Genomic DNA, 24,285 nt, shown 5'->3' with positions numbered 1-24,285 from the left:
AATTCCAACACTTTCACAATTACGCCTAAAGTCCCAAATAATCTCAATAGTCTGCAGCATATGGATACCTCCTAAAAAACAAATTTCCACAATACAATTATCACTAGCCGTAATTTTCGTTGAAAATTAGAACTGAGCCAATGAAATGAGCATAAGGATCCAAGACAATAATGCAAGACTCTAGTGGCGGAGATTTTTGAGTTAGAAAATCAGTGACGGGGGTGCGTTAAGAAAGAGCGGCGGCAGATGCTGCTTCGTCAGAAAACAGATCTGAATGTTTCATTGTTACTAGACTGGGTGAAACAATGGTAGCCATGAAGATGCGTCGGCTATGGATCCGTCAATTTTGGTAGAGAAGATATATAAGTCGATTTTAGTAGAGAAGAGAGAAAGAGCGAATGATTCGAGAGAAAGAAAAGAAAAGAGAAATAGAAAGAGACGTATCAGGGAAGAGAGAGAGGGAGAGAGAAAGTGAATGAGAGAAAGAGGAAAAAAAAGAAACGTAAAAAATATAAAAAGAGGGGGGAGGAGAGAGAAAGAAAGGGACAGTTGAGAAGAGAGAGAAATAGTAGGAGAAGAGAGAACAAAATTGGAATAATAAACACATGAGTGGGTCTCACAATTCCTACTGTTGATTTTAGATTTCTCTACAAATAGTGAATATTATAATGGGCATGGACTCTATTATTTTGTGTATTGAGGGGGTTATTCCTCATTTTCCCTAAAAATAATGTTGCTCCTGGTAAGTCCTAGGAAATTCTTCCAGCTCATTTGATAGTTACAATTGCCATTTATTTATTTAGTTTTGGTTTATTTCATTTATATAATCAAGTGTAATATATCCGTTAAGTACCTCATGTTTTGGCCTTACTATTAGAGTAGGTGACCAACAAGCCAACTTGTGGCTGTGGTCTTTCCATTTATTCTTCTAATAAATAATCATTTTTTGTATTAATGATAAAACACCTTGGCATTCTATATCTTTGTCCTTTGTTCAAACATAGATATATTCCTTACAGTTATTACAAGCACTTGTAATTGATCTTTTAGGATCGTGAGATATTTACTTAAGTATTATAACTGTTAAATGTGTTCCTAGTCGAAGGGTTACGCCACCAATGAGGATATCGGCATTTCCCATTAAGAGACTAGCACTTACTGTATGTGTATTGCGTCTCATCAGTAAACGGTATTGTGATATCGGCATGCATAAGTGGGTGCTCGTAAGTTGACGAGTTCACCGAATTCCCTCACCGTAGAAATATCTAAGTGGTTCTCAATAATCGAGTAGAGATATCTATGGTATAGTTGTACACCATTAGTCCTTAAGACCTAGACATCACCTTGACTTCACTAGAGGACCAGCTGTATCGTGACCTGTCCCTGAGTTCCATCAAGGACCGCCCCAAGGGCCAGTGTTCGTGCAGTCCGAAATCTAGTGGGAGGTCTGTGCATTGTAGTCGGGGATTCGATCGTTAGAATAGTCTTGGATGTCCTGTGTGTTCTGAAAGTTTGTAATCATTCTAAGTCTCTGGCCAGAGCTGACTAAGTGATGATTAGAGAATTCGATTCTCTAAGTCATGCACGTGACGATTACAACACTTGGAACGATCGCACCATCATCGAACATATAAAGAGGTCTCGATGAACCAATGCCTCTAGTTCGATCGGGACATATGTATCGAATGGACCGTACTATACGTTAACTATCTCTGAAGGTTCTTGCAGGCACTTCATTTGTATCTAGGGAATCATGACGCGTAGTTGCTAGACGCCAATCTTGATTCGTTGGGTGATTAAGGTGAAACGAGCTTCATCTTAATCGTAACCCTAAGGGACGAGTTTTTACCACAAAGGGTTGTGGGCCCACGGCTAGCTTACACCTGAACCATCGAGGGTCACACTGATAATCTTAAATCGAGTTATTTTTGTTGCACGACCCCTTGTAAAATGTTATTTATGTTGCACAGTGTGACCCTCGATGGTTCAGGTGTTCCTAGTCGAAGGGTTACGCCACTAATGAGGATATCGGCCTTTCCCATTAAGACTAGCACTTAGTGTATGTGTACTGCATCTCATCAGTAAACGGTATTGTGATATCGGCATGCATAAGTGGGTGCTCGTAATTTTACAAGGGGTCGTGCAACAAAAATAACTCGATTTAACATTATCAGTGTGACCCTCGATGGTTCAGGTGTAAGCTAGCCGTGGGCCCACAACCCTTTGTGGTAAAAACTCGTCCCTTAGGGTTACGATTAAGATGAAGCTCGTTTCACCTTAATCACCCAACGAATCAAGATTGGCGTCTAGCAACTACGCGCCATGATTCCCTAGATACAAATGAAGTGCCTGCAAGAACCTTCAGATATAGTTAACGTATAGTACGGTCCATTCGATACATATGTCCCGATCGAACTAGAGGCATTGGTTCATCGAGACCTCTTTATATGTTCGATGATGGTGCGATCGTTCCAAGTGTTGTAATCGTCACGTGCATGACTTAGAGAATCGAATTCTCTAATCATCACTTAGTCAGCTCTGGCCAGAGACTTAGAATGATTACAAACTTTCAGAACACACAGGACATCCAAGACTATTCTAACGATCGAATCCCCGACTACAATGCACAGACCTCCCACTAGATTTCGGACTGCACGAACACTGGCCCTTGGGATGGTCCTCGGTGGAACTCAGGGACAGGTCACGATACAGCTGGTCCTCTAGTGAAGTCACAATGATGTCTAGGTCATAAGGACTAATGGTGTACAACTATACCATAGATATCTCTACTCGATTATTGGGAACCACTTAGAGATTTCTAGGGTGAGGGAGTTCAGTGAACTCGTCAAATTACGAGCACCCACTTATGCATGCCGATATCACAATACCGTTTACTGATGAGATGCAGTACACATACACTAAGTGCTAGTCTTAATGGGAAAGGCCGATATCCTCATTAGTGGCGTAACCCTTCGACTAGGAACACGTTTAACAGTTATAATACTTGAGTAAATATCTCACGATCCTAACGATCAATTACTAGTACTTGTAATAACTGTAAGGACTATATCTATGCTTGTGACAAAGGGACAAAGATATAGAATGCCAAGGTGTTTTATCATTAATACGAATAAAGGTTCGTTTATTACAATAATAAATACGAAAGACCACAGCCACATGTTGGCTTGTTGGTCACCTACTCTAACAATCTCCCACTTGACCTAAAGCCAACTACCCATAAATCGCAATCCCATCGACTCTCGATGTTTCTCATGGACCGATCTCGGTAAAGGCTTCGTGAAGGGGTCTGCAACGTTCTCTTCCGAGGCGACTCGTTCAACCTTAACTTCACCTCTATCAATGATCTCTTGGATCACTTGATACTTCATCAGAATATGCTTCGACTTCTGATGAGATTGTGGCTCCTTAGCTTGCGCCACGGCTCCGGTGTTATCACAGTACAACGGTACTGGATCACTAGCATCAGGAATGACACCCAACTCTTGGATGAATTTCCTTATCCAAGTCCCTTCTTTCGCCGCTTCGGACGCTGCAATGTATTCCGCTTCGGTAGTGGAATCGGCCGTCGTGCTTTGCTTGGAACTCTTCCAACACACGGCACCACCATTAAGCGTGAATATAAATCCAGAATTCGACTTTAAGTCGTCCACATCCGATTGAAAACAAGAGTCAGTAAAACCCTCTAATTTCAACTCGGCACCCCCATAGACCAAAAATATATCCTTAGTTCTTCGCAAGTACTTGAGGATATCTTTCACGGATTTCCAGTGAGCCGGGCCGGGGTTAGACTGATATCTGCTTGTGACACTCACAGCATACGCAATATCGGGTCTCGTACATAGCATGCCATACATTATGCTTCCTATGGCAGAAGCATAAGGCGTCCTTTTCATCTCCTCGATTTCACTAGGTGTTTGCGGACACATAGATTTCGAGAGACGAACCCCATGGGACATTGGCAAGAATCCCTTCTTGGATTCTTCCATGCTAAACCGTTTCATAATGGTGTCTATGTACAGGCTTTGGGATAAGCCAAGCATCTTTCTTGCTCTATATCTATAGATGCGTATTCCTAATACATAAGATGCTTCTCCCAAATCCTTCATTGAGAAACGTGTGGACAACCATGCTTTCGTTTGTTGCAGCATTCCTACGTCATTCCCAATGAGTAGAATGTCATCAACGTAAAGCACTAAAAATATCACTGCCCTCCCACTAACCTTCTTGTATACACAAGGTTCCTCCGGATTCTTCTCAAAATCAAACTCTTTGATAGTTGAGTCGAACCTAATGTTCCAACTTCGGGATGCTTGTTTCAATCCATAAATGGATCGCTGGAGTTTGCAAACCTTTTGCTCACTTCCAGAAGATATGAAGCCTTCCGGCTGCGCCATGTAAATTTCTTCCTCAATATCTCCATTAAGGAAGGCGGTCTTCACATCCATTTGCCATATCTCGTAGTCGTACCACGCAGCTATGGCCAGCAAAATCTTAATGGACTTCAGCATCGCGACTGGCGAAAAGGTTTCCTCATAGTCAACGCCTTGCCTTTGAGTGTATCTTTTCGCTACCAATCTAGCTTTATAGGTCGATACCTTTCCATCAACTCCAATTTTCTTCTTATAGATCCACTTGCAGCCTATAGGAACAATTCCTTTGGGTGGATCTACCAAGGTCCACACCTTGTTAGAGTACATGGAGTCCATCTCGGATTTCATGGCAGTTAGCCAATGTCCCATATCCGCATCCGATACGGCCTCATTGTATGTTCTTGGATCTTGTCCAAGATCAACATGATCTTCATCATTTTCGAGGAGGAATAACCTATCCGGCATTTTCCGAACTCTTTCGGATCTACGTACGGTAGGTTCAGGAGGTGTATTAGTGGATTGTTGTATTGGTTTGATTACTTGTTCTTGCGCTTGAACTTCACTTTGTGGTTTTTGAACTACTTCAAGTTCTATCATGCTGCCCTTTCTATCGGATAGAAACTCCCTTTCCAAAAAGGTGGCATTTCTCGAAACAAACATCTTTCCTTATTTGACATAGAAGAACTCGTATCCCATCGAGTCTTCGGGATACCCCACAAAATAGCATAAGTCGGATTTACTATCCAACTTATCTCCCACTAATCGCTTCACATAAGCGGGACAACCCCATATCCTAATATGTTTGTAGTTGGGTTTCCGGGAATGCCAAAGTTCATAAGACGTGGATTTAACTGCTTTGGTGTTAACTCTATTCAGCAAATACGCGGCAGTACGAAGTGCATGACCCCACAAGTATGCCGGTAAGTTCGTGAACCCCATCATTGATCGAACCATATCTAATAAAGTTCAATTCCGACGTTCGGAGACTCCATTAAGTTGAGGAGTTCCCGGTGGAGTCCATTGGGATTGTATCCCATTCTCTTTTAGATAGTCAATGAACTCGATGCTCAAGTATTCTCCACCACGATCGGATCGCAGCTTCTTAATACTTCGTCCGAGTTGTTTTTCCACTTCGTGTCTAAAATCTTTGAACCTTTCAAATGTTTCAGACTTGTACTTCATCAAGTACACATACCCATACCTAGAATAATCGTCGGTAAAGGTAGCGAAGTAGTTATATCCACCCTTCGCACTAACACTTAGTGGACCACATACGTCTGTATGGATCAAATCCAAAAGACCCTCGGCTCGTTCCATTTTCCCTTTGTAGGGTGACTTGGTCATTTTCCCTTTAAGGCAAAATTCACAAGTTTGTAGTGATTTCACGTCCTCCAAAGAGAACAATCCTTCACTGACAAAATCGTTCATCCTTCTCAAAGAGACATGACCTAATCTAGCGTGCCAAAGTTGTGCGGGGTTTTGATCTATCTCCTTACGTTTTGCTGATATAACATTAATAGGTATTTCATTTGGATTTAGTTCATACAAGTTGTTTAATAGTCGTCCTTTGCAAATCAAATTCTCATTCTTTTGTATAATGCAAATCGAATTACCAAAAACAAAAGTAAAACCTTCAATATCTAATACATAAATAAAAATAAGGTTTCTAATGAGGGACGGAACAAATAAACAATCGTTCAAAACAATAGGAAAACTAGAATCCAAAACATTTAAGTAAATTGTGCCAATGGCTTCAGCAGCAACTCTTGCTCCATTCCCCATCCTTAGGTAGGTCTCACCCGCTCTAAGCCTTCGACTTCTTGTTATTAGCTGCAAATCATTGCACAAATGTGAGCCACAGCCCGTATCCAATACCCAAGAAGAAGAGTTGACAGATAAATTTACGTCAATGAAATACGTACCCTTTTCAGAACCTTTCTGCTTTAGGTAAGCCTTGCAGTTGCGGCGCCAATGTCCTTTCTTTCCACAGTGATGGCAAGCATCATCAACTTGCTTGCCAACCTTTGCTTTGGGGCCCCCACTACCTTCACCCACTTCGAACTTGTTGTTTGGGAAGGGAACTCTTTCCTTTCTCTTCTTTCTGAAAGAACTCTTCTTTCCAGAAGTAGCAGCAACGAGAACATACTTCTCTTTCTTAATGGTGGACTCGAAGCTGACCAACATGTTCATTAACTCATCCAAGGGAGGATCTAGTTTGTTCATGTTGAAGTTCACTATGAACGATTCATAGGAACTAGGGAGAGATAACAGGATCAAATCCAACGAGAGCTCGGCCGGGAGGGTGACATCAAGATTCACTAGCTTTTCAAGGAGAGTGATCATTTTGAGACAGTGCTCGTGGACCGAAGTCCCTTCGCGCAGTCTCGCCGTGATCAACTCCTTTGTAGCAGCGTACCTCGATGCCCTAATATTCTCACTATACATGCTATCGAGATCAGCCTTTATATCGAAAGCATGCATGTGAGACTCATATTTCCTCGCAAGCGCGGGCTCCATGGCGGCTATCATATAACACCTAGCATGAGTGTCATCTTTCTTCCAAACTTCATAAGTTTCCTTTTCAGCATCAGTCGCTGTGGCAGGTTTAGTGGCGGGAAGTCTCTCGTTCAAAACATAGAGACGCCCCTCAACGGTTAGCACAAGCTTAAGACTGCGCAACCAATCTAGGTAATTAGGGCCATTGAGTTTATTGTCGAGGATTGACTTTATGGGATTCTTAGACATGATTATCTGAGACATATAGAGAAGATGATTATTAGAGATTCACGTTAAATGATTGTTACAATTAAATGTTTGGACTTATGTGATTTAATTGTTCTCCCACTAATTTTATCGAGTTCCACTTCCCTCTAGTAGACAAACGAGAAAACTGATTTTTCTTAATGGGCTTTAGGTCCAATAGACAAATATAACCCGTAGTTAATCTAGCCCGATTATATTTGCCCAAAGGTAGATCACAATCAATCATATCCACAATATGACCCTAAATTAATTTTCCTCACACTTGATAATGACCTAAGTTAATCTCGCGAATATCAAAATCGTCGTGTGTCAAGTCTAACCTACCAATCAAAGATGCTCATAGAACTTGATTATGCCAAACTAATGTAGTCCCTAGTTAATCTAGCCGACCACGTTAATCCAACATAACCCTTTTCTATGGCTACCTTCATCGCTATGTCAATTGAATTACAGCTTACTCTACCATAGCACTCCCCGCTAACACGGCTTACTGCACTACAGTAAAGGGCTACACATAATCCAACCGTTGGCAGAAGGAAAGAAATAACTCAACAGATTGGGTTTTTCTTTATAGCTTGAAATGATTCTTAATTAGATTAAGAATGAGGGGTTTTATTAAAAAGTTTTTATCTCATCAGAAGGTTCGGATTGGTCTATGTGATTCCTACATCTATGTTCTCTAAAGGTATATGGAAACGCATATTGTCCTAAGAGGAACATACGACCTAATTTCATAATTAATTACATTAATTAATTATCGGGTTTTTCAAAATAATTATAGAACCTCAACTAGCATAAATCATTCAAATAATGTTGAGGTACTACTAATTAAGTTGAACTATAATCAATGTTATATATGGGTTCTATTAATTGAAATCAATTTAACAATTTAAATTAATTAATTAATCTAACACCTATTTACTAAAATAGATGATTGTCGATCCAATTATCTAATTGGGATTAATTGAAAATAATTTTCCAAAAATTAAAATCAATTTGTTTTAAATTTAATTTTAGAAATCTGAAATAAAAATATATTTTTTTTTTTTTCAGTGAACCGGTTCGGCCCAACCGGTCTGACCGGTTCGGACCGAAGCGGTCCGGTTCTGCCCGGTCCAGTTGACCCAAATCGGTGGGCCGGGTCAGTCGGACCGAGAACCGGTCTGACCGACCCGAATCCACGTGGATTCGGTCAACTAGATCGCACACAACCATCGAACCGGCCGGTTCGACCGGTTCGATCCGAACAATTAAAAAACCGACGTTTTAAAAATAATTTCAGATCCGATTTTCCAATTTTAAACAATTTTAAAGCTGGAAAAATTCTAAACAATATTTCAAAAATATTTTAAACTTACGAAAACTCCCAATTACATAATACAACAATCACTACTTTAATAAATCGAACATGCATAAAATCATAGCATATTAAAACGAACGCAATTAATTGCGCAACGAGCTCTGATACCACTGTTGGGTTTCGGACACGTGTACGCAGCGGAAAACAAATATTTTATGCGATTTAAACAACTTTAAGGCACATAAGCACATGCCCGATAAATTAAATCAATTAATTGCGTACCTTTGCGCTTCCAGCGAAATTAAAAACAACATACATGCTAAATTACTTAATCGAAATTAAATCAACTAGCATGCTCGCGTTTAAATCAAATAACATGCTCGCAATAAAATTATGATTTCACATAATCACATAAAATCATACGAAAGCAAACATGAATACTTAGTTTAAACGTAAACGAATCGAAACATGAGATTCGTGTGTTTACCTCTTGAAGCGTGAGGTAGGAGTGCTCAGCAAGTCGAGATTGCTACGGAAACCAATCCGTACAATCTGGGGCAGCAACGGTGCGGCGGCAGCAGCGGCGAGACGGCCACGGCGGCGCGTGTAACTCACGTGCGGTCTTCGGGCGGCGCGTGGGGTTGCGTGCGGCTTCGGCTCGTGTGCTGCTCCTCGATTCTTCGATCTACGATCTTCCTCCTCTCAGATTTCACCTCGTATACTTTTATCTACTAAACACGTGGCACTAGACACGTAATAGTTAGAAAAACGGAAGAAAAAAGAGAAGGAAAGAAACTACCAAAGCAATCGGCCGATTAACGGCCGATTCCGGCGAGGTTCCGGCGACGGCGCCGGTGATGGCCGCGGGAGAGAGGCCGAGAGAGAGGTGAGCGGCTATGGTTTTGATTAGGTCTTGTGTCTTTGTGCAAGGCCTATAAATCAAGTATTTATAGTCCCTTGCATAAAACCCTAACGGGCTTAAGTTGGACCGGGCCCAACAGCTTAAGCTCGTTAGTTCCTTTAGTTGCTCGTTTCTCTCAATTCAATGATCGGAAAATTGCAACGATTACAATTTCGGAATCATTATAATATCCTCGTCATTACGAGTGCCAACTTTCAATTTCCAACTTTCCAAAAGTGGAAACCCTAGTTCAGTGCACTTTCTAAATTTGGAAACTTCCCGATTTAGAAAGTTCACTAATACGTTTGTCTATTCGTTTCCTTTTCTTATTCTCATTCATAATTCCAAATCACGAATGTTGGATCCAATCATATTGACTTCCAATCATGCAAAGATAAACTATTTTATCTCTGACCGTTTATTCAAAGATCTCATATGCACGAGCAGTGTGACCCTCGATGGTTCAGGTGTAAGCTAGCCGTGGGCCCACAACCCTTTGTGGTCAAAACTCGTCCCTTAGAGTTACGATTAAGATGAAGCTCGTTTCACCTTAATCACCCAACGTATCAAGATTGGCGTCTAGCAACTACGCATCATGATTCCCTAGATACAAATGAAGTGCCTGCAAGAACCTTCAGATATAGTTAACGTACAGTACGGTCCCTTCGATACATATGTCCCGATCGAACTAGAGGCATTGGTTCATCGAGACCTCTTTATATGTTCGATGACGGTGCGATCGTTCCAAGTGTTGTAATCGTCACGTGCATGACTTAGAGAATCGAATTCTCTAATCATCACTTAGTCAGCTCTGGCCAGAGACTTAGAATGATTACAAACTTTCAGAACACACAGGACATCCAAGACTATTCTAGCGATCGAATCCCCGACTACAATGCACAGACCTCCCACTAGATTTCGGACTGCACGAACACTGGCCCTTGGGATGGTCCTCGGTGGAACTCAGGGACAGGTCACGATACAGCTGGTCCTCTAGTGAAGTCACGGTGATGTCTAGGTCATAAGGACTAATGGTGTACAACTATACCATAGTTATCTCTACTCGATTATTGGGAACCACTTAGAAATTTCTAGGGTGAGGGAGTTCAGTGAACTCGTCAACTTACGAGCACCCACTTATGCATGCCGATATCACAATACCGTTTACTGATGAGATGCAGTACACATACACTAAGTGCTAGTCTTAATGGGAAAGGCCGATATCCTCATTAGTGGCGTAACCCTTCGACTAGGAACACGTTTAACAGTAATAATACTTGAGTACATATCTCACGATCCTAACGATCAATTACTAGTACTTGTAATAACTGTAAGGACTATATCTATGCTTGTGACAAAGGGACAAAGATATAGAATGCCAAGGTGTTTTATCATTAATACGAATAAAGGTTCGTTTATTACAATAATAAATACGAAAGACCACAGCCACATGTTGGCTTGTTGGTCACCTACTCTAACAATGTCCTGGTGAGAAACAGTAATGACAAATGTATCTCCTTATTCTGAACTCTGGAGTGGTGATTGTGGAATTTCTGCATTCTTTTCCATTTCAACCCTTCTCTTTTACAAAGACAATTTCCTTCTTCTTTACTGGCTTGTGTTTCTTCACTTGTTTTTTGAACCCTAGACCTTCATTTTTGGTGTACTTCTCCAGTGACACAATCTCTTCGAGTTTAGTTGTGCCGGTATTTATCCTCTTGATTGCTAGAGTTTATTCTTTGAGTTCATCTTTCACCTTTGCCGATTCAAGATCCTTCTTGGTGATTCCAACCTCCAAATGAGTGATTAATTGTTTCTTTAAGGTAAGAATTTTCCTTGTTGGCTGCATCTAGAGCATGAGTCTTATTCTCCAAGTCGCTGAACAATTTCTTATACATTTCTTCCTCATCTCCCACTGCTTCTTTACTGTATTCTGCAGCATTCAAAGATATAGAGTTCAAACATGTATAATGACTATTATCTAACTCAGAAATTTCAGTTACTGAAAGTGTTTCAGAAAGTGTTGCAGCATCTAGAGAAACTCCCTATGATTCTGTTTCAGGACAATTTTCAATGAAATATCTGACAGAAAGAGCCTGTTTTGTGGGTTGCTGCTCCTCTGTCTGTTCAGGTTGCTCTTCCTTCTCATCACTGACAGCACAAATCAGGCTCATTCCTCTTCTTCTCAAGGTATTTGCACATTCATTAGCATAATGTCCAAATCTTGAGCAAGCCCTGCATTTAATATGATCCAAGTTAGGTGGTTCATAATTTGAACGAATAAATGGAGAATTTTTTAAAGTGTTTTGAGAAGATGTTTGAGGAAATGTTCTCTGTGGAATAGATCTGTTCCGGGGCTGAGTTTGTCGATTTTGTGGAGAGCCATCTGGAAATAACTGTCTGGGCTTGATTCCACTTCGTCTGTATGCCCTATTGAATTTCTGAATCTGAAATGCCACATTGTTGACACATTCCTCTGCATCATCATCATACTCCGGAGCAACTTCTTTCTTTTCTAATTCTGCCTGGAGTGCATTTGAGATGGCCTTACCTTTCTCGTTTCTCTGATCTTCAAAGTTCATCTCTCTAGACTTTAAGCTACCAATTAATTTTTCCAGACGTAGAGATGATGTGTCTTTGGCCTCCTCAATTGCAGTAACTGTAATGCTGAATCTTTCTGGAAGAGTTCTCAGTACCTTATTCACCAGTGTCTCATTGCTCAAGGGACCACCTAAGGATTGAAATTCATTAGCTAAATCAATCAATTTCTCATTGTATTGAGAAATTGTTTCAGTTTCTTCCATCCTCAGTCTCTCAAATTTGGAAGTGAGTAATCTGAGCTTAGTTCTTCTAACACTGTCTGATCTTTCACAATGTAACTGAAGAACCTCCCATGCATCCTTCGCAGAAGTGCACACTGAGATCAGTTTAAACATTGTTAAATCTACTGAATTAAAGATTGCATTTAACGCCTTTGAGTTTTGATTGGCATTTGATAAATCGTCTGCTGTCCACCGTTTTCTGGTGTTGGAAATACATCCCCATCCGCATCTGTTATAGTTGGTAGCTTCCATCCAGTAACAATAGATCTCCAGGCTCTCTCGTCAATGGCTTTGATGTACGCCCTCATCTTGACTTTCCAGTAGGTGTAGTTTGTGCCATCAAGTACAGGAGATCGCATAGAAGCAGTCATCAGAGTATCCATCACGAATTCGTTTCTGAAAAAGAAATAGGAACAAACACTTAGTATACGTCAAGTGTTGGCTCTTGATGCCAATTGAAAGAATTTATGGTCCCGAATTCGTTTAATACAGAGGTGTTATATTAAGTGTTATGACACTTGTATAAACATGCAGCGGAAATATAAAAACAATACTCAGATTAAAAATGTTCACAAGTAAAAACTTGTGAACTTGCCCTTTAAATGACGTAAAAACTTATATTAAAAACAGTATTACAAGAATACAAAGAGAAGAAGTACAAAAACTTCTTCCTTATGAATGAATCACTAGCTTGATCATTCTTACAACCAAATCTAGAAACAAAAAGATAAATACTAAAAATTCTAGATTTCAAAGAATGTACTCGTGAGGAGTACGTACAACAGAGATTCTAGAAACACACTAAAACTCTCATGTATTCTTTTCAGCTCTCGGTTTTTTGTTTCTTCGAATCCTTAAAAATTCCTTGAGTCTTGAAGTCGGTATTTATAGACATTCCAAGCTTCCACTCCTCAGCCCATGATCTGCAAGAAAACCAACTACAAGAGCACTCAAGAACATGGGTTAGTGGGTTAGTTTAGTAGTTAAAATAATATCCACAATTTAACCCCACTAATAAGCACTACTTAGCCCACTAAGTAATATACTTAGCCCACTAAGCCATAACTAAAATTTAGTTTGAAAGTAAGAGAGTTAAAAACACATTGTGGAAATTCACGTGTTTCAAGATGTTTTATTGCTTTAGTCGTTTTATTAAAAAAGAATAAAAAAATTGCTTGAGTCGAATACATCGATGAGTTGTGATGATGAGATATGACCAATTTGATGATGAAATTGCTTATTTTGTTGTGATAAAAACTAGATGTTCGGTTATCTTCCGATTCAATTTAACTTGGAAGCGAACTACTGTTAGGAATCACAGTTTGTGCATTACTTTTGTTGAACGTTTCTGATTTTAAATTGGGAATTAATTTGTGCTAGATTAAGCTATTTTCGGTTTTAGAGCCCACCTTAGGAAATTTATGATACGATGTGTTGAGTAATGAGTGATTTGAGATATGATTTGGCCTTCTTTGAACCGTTTCAGCCTTTGAAGCCGACATTTTATCAAAATTAACCTTGATTTGAGCCTTGGAGAAACGGTGTTCTTTCTTTTAGCCAATACTTTATAAGGTAGAATAGATGAAAATTCTTGAAATAAATTATATATATATATATATATATATATATATATATATATATATATATATTGTAACACCCCACCTTTCCAAAACCCGAGAATCCTAAAACCCGAGACTAATATTCCTAACTCGAAAACCGTTAGGAAATATTAGTATACGATTATATGCATTATGTGAATTTAATTATGTTACTTACGTGAATAAATACGTGCGCTATTATATATGTGAATTATACGATTTAAAATTTCCGTAAATTGAAATACTATGGAATTTCGTGAATTACGTGGTTTATGTGCATAATTGCGTATTCTTAGTTATTTGATAAATTATTTGAAACTTGGTAAATTATGTGAATTGTATACATATATATATACTCGTACATACATGCATGCATACGTATACATACATATATACTTGCATTATACATTTGAATATATATATATATATATATATATATATATATATATATATATATATATATATATATATATATATATATATATATGTCCGAAATTGTGTGTGTGTTCGGATATGTGTGTGTGTGTGTTAAGATGCAAGTTGTAATTTAAATTAAATAAATAAATTATATGTAATTAGGCATGCATTACACTTGGCAAAACACTCATCATTTTCCCTAATCCTACACTCCACCCTCATTAGTAAGATGAAGAGACACCTTCATCTTTTTCCTTCCAACACATCTACACTTACTTGTCTCTCTCCCCTCTCTCCACCGAAACCATCACCACCATCATCGGCTCTCCTCTCTCCACCTCACTTCACATTTTAAAGAAATTCCCAAAACTTAAAATGAGAGTTCCTTATTTAACACTTGCCTTGGACTACTCCAAGAACACCATCAAGACCACTTGCCTTCTTTCGGGAGATCACAACTCCTCCCTCCTTGAAGCTCACACCATTTCCTTCACAATCAAGGTGGCTTGGTTGAACTTCGGTGCTTGAAAGCTTTCCTCCCTTTCGGTTATTTTTCTTTCTTCGATATTAAGGTAAGAATTTCCGATTCTTGCTGCAATTAAATGGCATCAATAGTATAAAAAAAAAGGGTTTTCAAAATTTTCTAAAAGATTGGGAGTGATTTCGAAAATTTAGGGGTTTTTGAAGAAAAATGAAAAATGAGTGTTTCTTGTTAAATTCTTGTTCTTGCATGCATCATCTATGTTAATAGTGGTTAGATACAGCATTTATTGGCCAAAGGCCTTAAAAATTTCAGATTTCAAAAAGGGGTTTTCAAGAAAATGAAAGTTTTAACTTTTTGTGGTTGCATGTGTAGATCTTCGAAAGTTTGGGCCAAATCTGTAATTTTGTAAAGTCTGTCCGGAAAATGTTTTCAAAACTGATTTCTAGCATTTATTGAACTAAAATTTCGGATTTAAAGAATTTTTGTAAGAAAAAGTTGATTTGGATATTCTATTAGGCTTGCATGTGTAGATCTAGAGATTTTGGGGTAAAATATGCAATTTCCGAAATTTCTGCACAAAGAGATTTTCCAACTTCATTTTTCTGCATCTAATAAAGTAGAATTTCAGATTTATTAGGGGTTTTTATGAAAAAGTTGATTTTGAACTTCTAGTGTGGTTGCATGTACAAATTTCGAAACTTTTGGGTCAAAACTGCAATTTCCGAAAAATCTCTCATTTTTAAAGTTTGGATCTGTTTTACAGTAAGTATTAGATAAGAAAAAGTTTTAAAGTATTTGAAGTTTGGATCTGTTTCGGATGATGAAGAAGATGGTGACGCTCATGCGCAAGGTGGAGTTGGTGAGCAACCCGACGATGGTCCCGACGCTTAAACAGGTGTTTTCTATCCTTAAACTCCGGGCGAATCACATTGAGGGCAATGTGAATTTTAAGTTTGGGGGTGGTTAACTATTGTTCTCTTTTATGTGCGCCCTATTTATGTTTTACTTTTTTTACCTCTTTGTTAGTTGCATGCTTTTGTTTTAGTTATCGTTTTATTTATTCCCGTTTTTTATTATTTGCTTTGAAAAAAAAAAAAAATTGCTTGAGTCGAATGCATCGATGATTTATGATGATGAGAGATGATCAATGTTTGATGATGAAATTGCTTGTTTTATGTGATAAGGATTTGATGTTTGTTTAGCTTTCGATTCAACGGGACTTAGAAGCGAATTATTGCTAGGAATCACATTTTGTGCATTGCTTTGTTGAATGTTTTGTATTTTAAATTTGGAATTAGTTTGTGCTAGATCATGCTATGTTCGGTTTTAGAACTCACCTTAGGAAATTTATGATACGAAGTATTGAGTAGTAGGTGACTTGGGATATGATTTGGGCCTTCTTTGAACCGTTTGAGCCTTTCAAGCCGACCTTTTTATCGAAATTATCCTTAGAACCTTGATTTGAGCCTCGGAGAAAAGGTGTTCTTTCTTTTAGCCAATGTGTAAGGTAGAATAGGTGGAGATTCTTGAAAAATTACCCCTTGGAGTTCGGTCGAAAAATTTTATAAGGTCCTTCTTTTTCTTCGAAAAAAAAAAAAAAAAAAAAAAAAAAAAGAAATAAAAAGAAGACAAATATCTATGCTTCTATATATATATATATATATATATATATATATATATATATATATATATATATATATATATATATATATATATATATAAAAAAAAAAAAGAGAAAAAGAGAAGAAGAAGAGACTAGAAGGGAGAAATAAGGACTAGTTGTTGAATTATTTTTGAAAACTCGATCCATTGCCTCAAAAGCAAAAGTGGAGACTTTTGAACTTTTGAGAATCGAGTTTACTAAAGTCCGTAGAGGTGAATTTATTGTTTCAAACGCCTATCTTTCAAATTTTGGCATAATCACCTAAATTCAAGAAGAATAGCCACATATACCCATATTTCCTACCTCGAACCAAAGAGCCTAACAATTGAAAGCCACAAAGCCCCAATGATCCCAATAGCTTAATATTCGATATTAGTAGAGTAGAATAATTTGATGATTATTTGGAGTCAAGCATATGCATGTAAGTATAAATTCTTTCTATCTTTAATTTGGAAATATTGGATGCTTGAAGCAATTGTATGATTTGTGGTTTTTGGTAATGGTGAGTGACTAAGTGTTGTTGAATTTTGAGCTTGCGAATGTCTAAGAATTGTCATTATAATTACAAGTTCTGAAAACGTGAAGTTGGTCATTGATCTATGTGATGAGATGTTATCGTTGAGTTATTTGCTTATTGGTAAATTTTGCTTGAGGACAAGCAAAAGTTCAAGTTTGGGGGTGTGTTAAGTGTATATTTTTACACTTTATCATATCTTTTTATTTGAGCTTTTGGTGTGTTTTAACGATAATTGGTGCTTAAAAAGTTGATTTATTGTATTTTAGGTACAAATTGAAGAATTGGAAAAGTATGGGGTCAAAACTGCAAATTTGGAGAAAATATGGGCCAAAAGTGAAAAAAACCAAAATCTGGAGATTTAAAGCTCGGACGGCCGTCCGAGTTTTAGTTCAAATTATGGGACGGCCGTCCGAGACCCCGAAACAGCGCAGTAAAGGGATTTTAATTGCACAAGGAAACTGCCTTCTTCCCCAAGTTCTTCACCCTATATAAGACCAATCCAAGCACACAATTAGGGATCTTTTTACGCAATTTGGAGAGCAACAAAGCAATAACGAAGACGAAGAATTCGAAGACTCTAAGCATAGATTAATCGTTTATGACTTATTTTATTTGTGTTTTTCCTTTAATCATGAGTAGCTAATTTTCTTATTTCTAGGATTTTATTTGGAACCCTATGTGGGATTTATGAACCCAATTCTATGATTTTATGCAAGTTTTAATTCCGGATTATTTCTTCTACTTGTTTTATTAAGTGCATGAACTTGATCAACTTATGTGCTTTTATGTTATTGTTAATCGCATGAATCGGAAGATCGGGTTAATAATTAGAACTGTGGTGGTAGAAGAGCCTTTGTGGTATTAACATAGGAATATAGTTAATCTCTTAGGTAGCCATTATTGAGATTTGTGCTTAATGTTGTGTTCTATAATTAATTGCATAGGAATATAGTAATTGAATCTAGAGTATTAGAATCGTAATACACGCGGAGTCGGGTTATGATTATTTTAGCATCTCAGGTTAATAATTCGGGTTAATTGCTTGCATAATTGAAGGAATTGGGGGAGTAATAATCACATAGGGGGAAGAATAAAATCCTAGGCTTGCTTATCTTGATTAAATCTTCGTTTTAATTGCTTTCTTGTTTTTGTGTTTTTAATTGTTTATTTTAATTTAGTTAATTTTCTCTATATTCGACTGTGTAGGGTGGGCTTGATAACAATTGGTAGGATTTAGCGTCTAGGATTAGATAATTAAATATTCCCTGTGGATTCAATATCCGGACTTTTAGTCCACTATATTTCTTGTACGATACGTGCACTTGCGTGTAGGTTTTCGCCCAACAAGTTTTTGAAAAAAAAAAAAAAAACTGGGGTGCAAACTGTACTTTCTCTTTTTTTATATTTATTCAGATCTCTATTACTGAGTAATGTAATTATCATCTCATCCTTATTAAGGGAGATTGTTTCTTCAGTGGTCTTAACCACCTGTTTTAAACCGATTCTCTCAAAGGTACCAAATTTATAAATAATTTTTGGATCTATTTTTGGAATAGTCCACTTATTAAGCAAATCAATATTTTGAGGAATATCATACTCCTCTTCACTACTGTTTTTTAACAGTATCATAATTTCTTATGATATTCATTAAAAGAAAATTGTGTTGAACAATATCATTCTACCAAGATCTTAATACCATGGCTCGGATACCATATATAACAGTACCTTTATTTAATTTAAATATATTTGGTGAGAACCATAAACAAATATCATGAATACTGTACATGGATGTTTTTACAGAGTTAAAAAAACTGTCAAGGGATTTAGTTCTTAACCAGTCATGGAGGCAAGCCCTAAAAACGCCGAAAACATGGCAACAAAGTGGACGAATCCAGACTTCGGTGTTAAACCTAATCCCTTCCTGTTTTTAATCCAAACCATACCAGACATCATAATTTTTGTTCATGGTACTTTTTTTTTTTTTTTTTTTTTTTATGCCATGCTATCAGATCTTAGTATCATGATATTATTCAAAAAAAACTTAGCCGGCCATATAGACGGCGATACGGAAAATAAAATTTAAAATACAAAACAGGAATTGAAAAGAAGAGTAAGAACTTACTTAAGAGCCCACAAGTATGATACTGAAAAACTTTAAACTTCTCCGGAAATTTACAAAGAAAATTTATTACACAATTCTTGATTTCTAAACTTCTTCCTGCCCTAAACAAGAAAAAAGCTCCCTTAAATAGAGGAGGGAGGTATCAAAAAAGTGAAAACAACAAATAAAAGAAAACAAAAATATACATTACTTTATAAAAGAATTTACTTTATTAAAGTGACTTTTTTTGAAAAAGAAGATTCCCTAAACCATTATGAAATGTAACACCCCGCATTTTCACTAAAATAATTTTTACCACCTTTATGTGCATATTTGTGACATTAGAATTTATAATAATTCCATGGTTAGTATTTACGTGAATTAGGTAATTATGTGAATTATGTGATTAGGAAATATTTCGAGGTAGTATGTCGAAATAAATTATTTTTCATAAATTAGGATTTTATTCTTGCATATGAATTTAAATGAGCATTTCATCATATTTATGCATGCACAAAATTTTAGAAAATAAATTTTCTCATGCATTCTAGGATTATTAATTAATGTAGAAAATTAGAACTCGTCCCCACATTTTCTTGAATTTTCGGACATCTCACACACACACACACATGATTCTAAATTTGCATATTAATTAGAAGAAAAACATGCATTAGTGTGGTGTACTTTGAGCATAGGAAGGAATACCCAAGCCTAGCCCCTACTCTATAGACTAGGTATGCTTTTCTACTCCCACACACCACTTTAAGGCCAAAAGTTTTTCTTTCTTCTTCCTCTCCCCTTCATTTTTCGGCAGCCATATCACCTCCACCATAGCCACCACCTTCTCAAGCTTGAACCACCCAAGAACCACCACCACTCCTATTTTTGAAAATTGCAAAATCACCCCCACAAAAAGATGTATTTTCCTTTCTTCTCTATTGGCTTTAACTCTCCAAAAACTCTATAAATACCTCCCATGCCCAAAATCAAAATACACTCTCAAACTCCAATCTTACTATCCTTAAGTTCAAAGTCTCCTTCTATTTCAATAGAAGAAGAATTTTCGGCCAAGGCTAAGTAAGCTTCTTCTTCCTCTTTTCTTTTCCTTTATTTTTTCCGAAAAGAGCCAAGCTCTTCTTCATCCAAGTTCTTTTGATTCTTCTTCTTATTTTCTTAATACCTAATCTAACTCTTAATCTCTTCCTGTATTAGAGACAAAAGAGCTAACAAATCCTTCCCCTAAAGAGAGAGGTGAGAATTCTTGAATTCTTGCTCAAACATGAAACACCACTAGTATTTTCGTTTTTATGTGTTTTTATTGTTTATCCTTGCATATTATGTGATTATATGTTTTAGATGATGATTGCATGTTAGTATTTTGAAAAGATAACTTTGTTCTTGAAGTTTTATGTAACTTTCGAAAATTTGGGGAAAAATGTTTAAATTGCTTATTTGGCTTAATTAGTGCCTTGCATGTTTAATCTAGTGTTTGATTGTTGATTTGTGAAAAGAAAATGAATTTTTGGCCTAACCATGAAATTTTCGGATTTTTGGGGAAAAATGCATAAATTGCTTATTTGGCTTAATTAGTGTCTTGCATGTGTTAATCTAGTGTTTGATTGTTGATTTGTGAAAAGAAATTGAATTTTTGACTTAGCTAAGGAACTTTCGAATTTTTGAGGTAAAATGCTTAAAATTACTTATTTGGTTTATTTGATATTTGCATGTGTTGATCTTGTGTTGATCGTTGTTTTAAGGCCTTGCATGTTAAGATTTGGTGATTAATTGTTGATCTAAGGTCTTGCACGTTAAGATCTAGTGATTGATGGTTGATCTAAAGTCTTGCATGTTAACATCTAGTGTTTTCTATGTAAAATGATGAAAGAACTAAGAATTTGTGCTAACTTGATTTAGATTACTCTTGCATGTGACGATCTAGTGTATTTACTTGAATAAATGTAAAGATGGAAGTCTTGAATTTTATTCTTGTAAAAATGCTAGATTTAGTGAACTTTTGATGTTAGATTGTCTTTGTATGTTAAGATTTCGGTTACTTTATGTTTTTATGGCTAAATGATTTTGTGAAACTTAATGTGTATTTTCTAGCTTATGTGAATCATTGGGTGTGAGGATGAGAGAAGGGTAAGTAGAAGGGTGCATGTGTGGGTGCATTAGTGTCATGAAATTTTAAAAGATAAACCTATGATGGAAAGTCTTTCGAGGTTACAGTAAATTTTCCGGGTACGGCGAGTCGGTACTGTAGGGCCTAGGGGTGGTTTGATCCCACGTAGATAGACATGATTCGAAATATATGACGTTATTTACCGGTAACTTAGATTGACTCTTCCGAGGGATTCCCGATGATTTTTCATGTCATGCATGTTGCATTATGGTGTTGAGGATATAGATGGGAAAATCTCACTCTATGGTCTTGGGATCGTAGGGTTATAAAGGTGGGAAATTCTCATTCTATAATCTTCAATACGTGTCATGGCATAGGGTTATAAAGGTGGGATATTCTCACTCTATGGTCTTGGGATGATAGGGTTATAAAAGTGGGAATTATCTCACTCTATGCACGTGGCAATTATGTGATGAAGAACTCCGACGAAAAAGGGAAGTATATGATTGTTTTACTTTATGTTGCATGTTCACGTATAAGATATATGTATGTATATATATATATAGATATATGTATGCTCTATGTGTTATGTGTATTCGATAATACTTCAAGATTCTCTCATATAGGTGTTGTATGTTTGTAGGTATACCCGATTTGGAGCCCGTGGAGTGAAGTTGGGAATCGAGCTCGAGAATCGGAAGGAGATCGTATGGAGGGGTTGTGGATTGTGTTGGCTCTTAATTTAGTTATGTGGTTCTATTTGTATAATATGGTTGTAAAAACTTTTGATACGGTTTTAGGTATTTTCTACCGTTCGCTTCCTCCGATCGGTGGAAATTATTAAAAGACGATATGTGTAATAGTAATTAGGATTACCCCATTTTGGATAATTAATCGGTAATCCATAGTCTTTTGTAAGCGAAAGCAAATTTTCACTATCTATATGCATGCACGCTTTTCGGCTAGTAACCTCTTCGTGTCTTGTCTCAATGTTTAAAAATTATTTTCATATATGTTCTCTGTTTAGAAAATCATGAAACTTTAGGAGTCTCTGCATCTCTCTGTTCTCATTATATTGATAGGTCCTTTGCATGATTTGGGTAAGTATTAAATTAGTTATGATTTATTTCTCACTACTGCATTGAAACAGAGTCATTCGGGTGTTTTCTGGTATAACTGGAGTTTTACTCGCTCAAATGTCTTTTTTCCATTTGGAAAATGTTTTAAACTTGTGTTTCTGCCTTGGGGTAAAATTTGGTAGTTTTTGCGTCAGTGAGGAATTTATTATGAATTTTCAAAACTCCCTCCCGTGTTCTAGATTTTAAACTGAGTGACTGTGCCATTTTATTTACTTCTCCTAAATGGCCATGCATCTTTCAAAACTGTTTTGACTTAGTGATCTAGACCCATGTTAGATGATATGGTATTATTTTGGAGTCATTTTCATGAGTATTTTAAGAGGAATTAATTTCTAAAGCTTCTGCATTGAATCTGTCCGAACTTGCATTAAATCCATCATGCATAGTTATTTTCTAGTCTTGCATGTAGCATGCATTGGTGTTAATTGGTTGATTAGGGTTTAGTATAGTGTGACCTCTCTCCCTCTGATTTAAAAAGAATTTTTTTTACGTAAATTTATATCCACAAAAATCATTTTTAAAAGTCTTCCGCTGAGATTACATATAATAAGAGTAATCGAGAGAGGGGTGTCACATGAAAGGTGGTAGGGACCCGAACGCAATTATTTCTCCATTCTCTCTTTCTCTTTGGCTGTAGTGGAACTTTGAATTTGTTCCGTAATGGATTGTTTCACATTATTGATGATATCATTAATTGAAATATCTGCTTCGTTTCCATATGGATCATGTGATTCACCAGGATTATAATATTCTTCATCATCATGTGAAGAGGTGGCCGTGGAAATGTCATAATGACATTTTAATTCCAAAATTTCTTACCAAATCTTTTTTGACTTCTTCCATGTAAGAATCAATTAATTATTTGTCAGTCATCTGTCCTTTGTGGAAATTTAATTTCCTTGAGAGATGGAAGCTTCCCTTTGTTGCTTTAACGGGATTTGTTCTTTATACTATTGGATATGATCATGGATCTTATCAATAGTTTATAGTCCTTCAATGACACCATGCTCATTTTTCCTGAGCATTCTTTTCCAAAATTTGGTTTAAGTTACCCTTTTTATACAGGGTATATTTTGTGGGGTATGACCCAACTCTGGTTCCCATTTCCAGATCTGTGGAATACCAAACTCAATAAAGAAGTCTAAAAAGGGCATTCCCTCAATCAACTTATTAGTGTGTTCAACTTTAATAAGAGTTGGTGAAATTTTCACCCATTATGCATAGAGACCTCTATAAGGTTCTGGTAAAAAATTTACAGTTGGGCCAAAAGATAGCCACCATTGGTATAACCAATTTGGAATATCATTCTTATAAAAATTAGGACAAATTTTGAAGAACCAAGTATATTTTCTTACTGGGTTCTCATATAAAAAAGCTTTATTAAATGCTTCAATATAATCCCAATAATTGTATTTAACCTAGATTTTTTGGTTATGTTTGAAATATTCTTTTTCTCCTAGGATACTTAACCACCATTCTTCTGCAGATATTATCTGCTTAATAATTACTTTGCTGAAGCTATAAGCTTGTGTACTTTTCCCTGGATAAAAGTGTGAAAATTAACAGGAGCTAGTAGCTTTTAGAATATTTTCATAATGAGTTTGCTGTTTGTATGAACCAGCAATAAAAGATGTCGTATTAAGATATCTATTCATAAGGTGTCATATTTCACCTTTCCATCGAAGATCTTTATCTTCTAGTAGTAATATTACCCCCTTGCATGTATTCTGCTCATAGGGCAAATCATCAGGATTCTACCTCATCTTCCAGGACAACATTAGCATAAGAAGGGCTGTTTTAACTAGTATTACCATGCTTTTCTTTGAATTCCATAAATTCTTTAAATAAAAGTTCATCTCCTCATTTTAAAGTATTACTTGAAGAGGATGATGTAAAATTGGCAATATTCTCGGCTATGAGCCTTTGATTCCCATGTTGGGCAATTGTTCTTCCTCCTCTTCCTCTATAAGAGGAATTTCTCCGTCCGCGGTGGCTCATCCTGAAAATATAAAATGATCAAGCTATTAGCTATTTTTTAAGAAGTAATATATGGACTATACTCCATTT

At 36.8% G+C, this 24,285-nt stretch overlaps 1 long non-coding RNA gene across 1 annotated transcript; it reads left to right on the top strand.

The window, feature by feature from the left end:
* The first annotated feature begins 19,351 nt into the window (after nucleotides 1–19,351).
* Nucleotides 19,352–22,048, top strand: LOC148771057 (uncharacterized). The gene is made up of 3 exons (XR_016030800.1): nucleotides 19,352–20,034; nucleotides 20,170–20,208; nucleotides 21,723–22,048. It is a non-coding gene; the product is annotated as an uncharacterized LOC148771057 (long non-coding RNA).
* Nucleotides 22,049–24,285: the final 2,237 nt, after the last annotated feature.

This window comes from Erythranthe guttata, chromosome 4, assembly GCF_056151865.1.
Source record: "Erythranthe guttata isolate IM_541 chromosome 4, IM_541, whole genome shotgun sequence".
In the NCBI taxonomy this organism is placed as follows: domain Eukaryota; kingdom Viridiplantae; phylum Streptophyta; class Magnoliopsida; order Lamiales; family Phrymaceae; genus Erythranthe; species Erythranthe guttata.
This window is presented reverse-complemented; position numbering and strand designations above follow the sequence as displayed.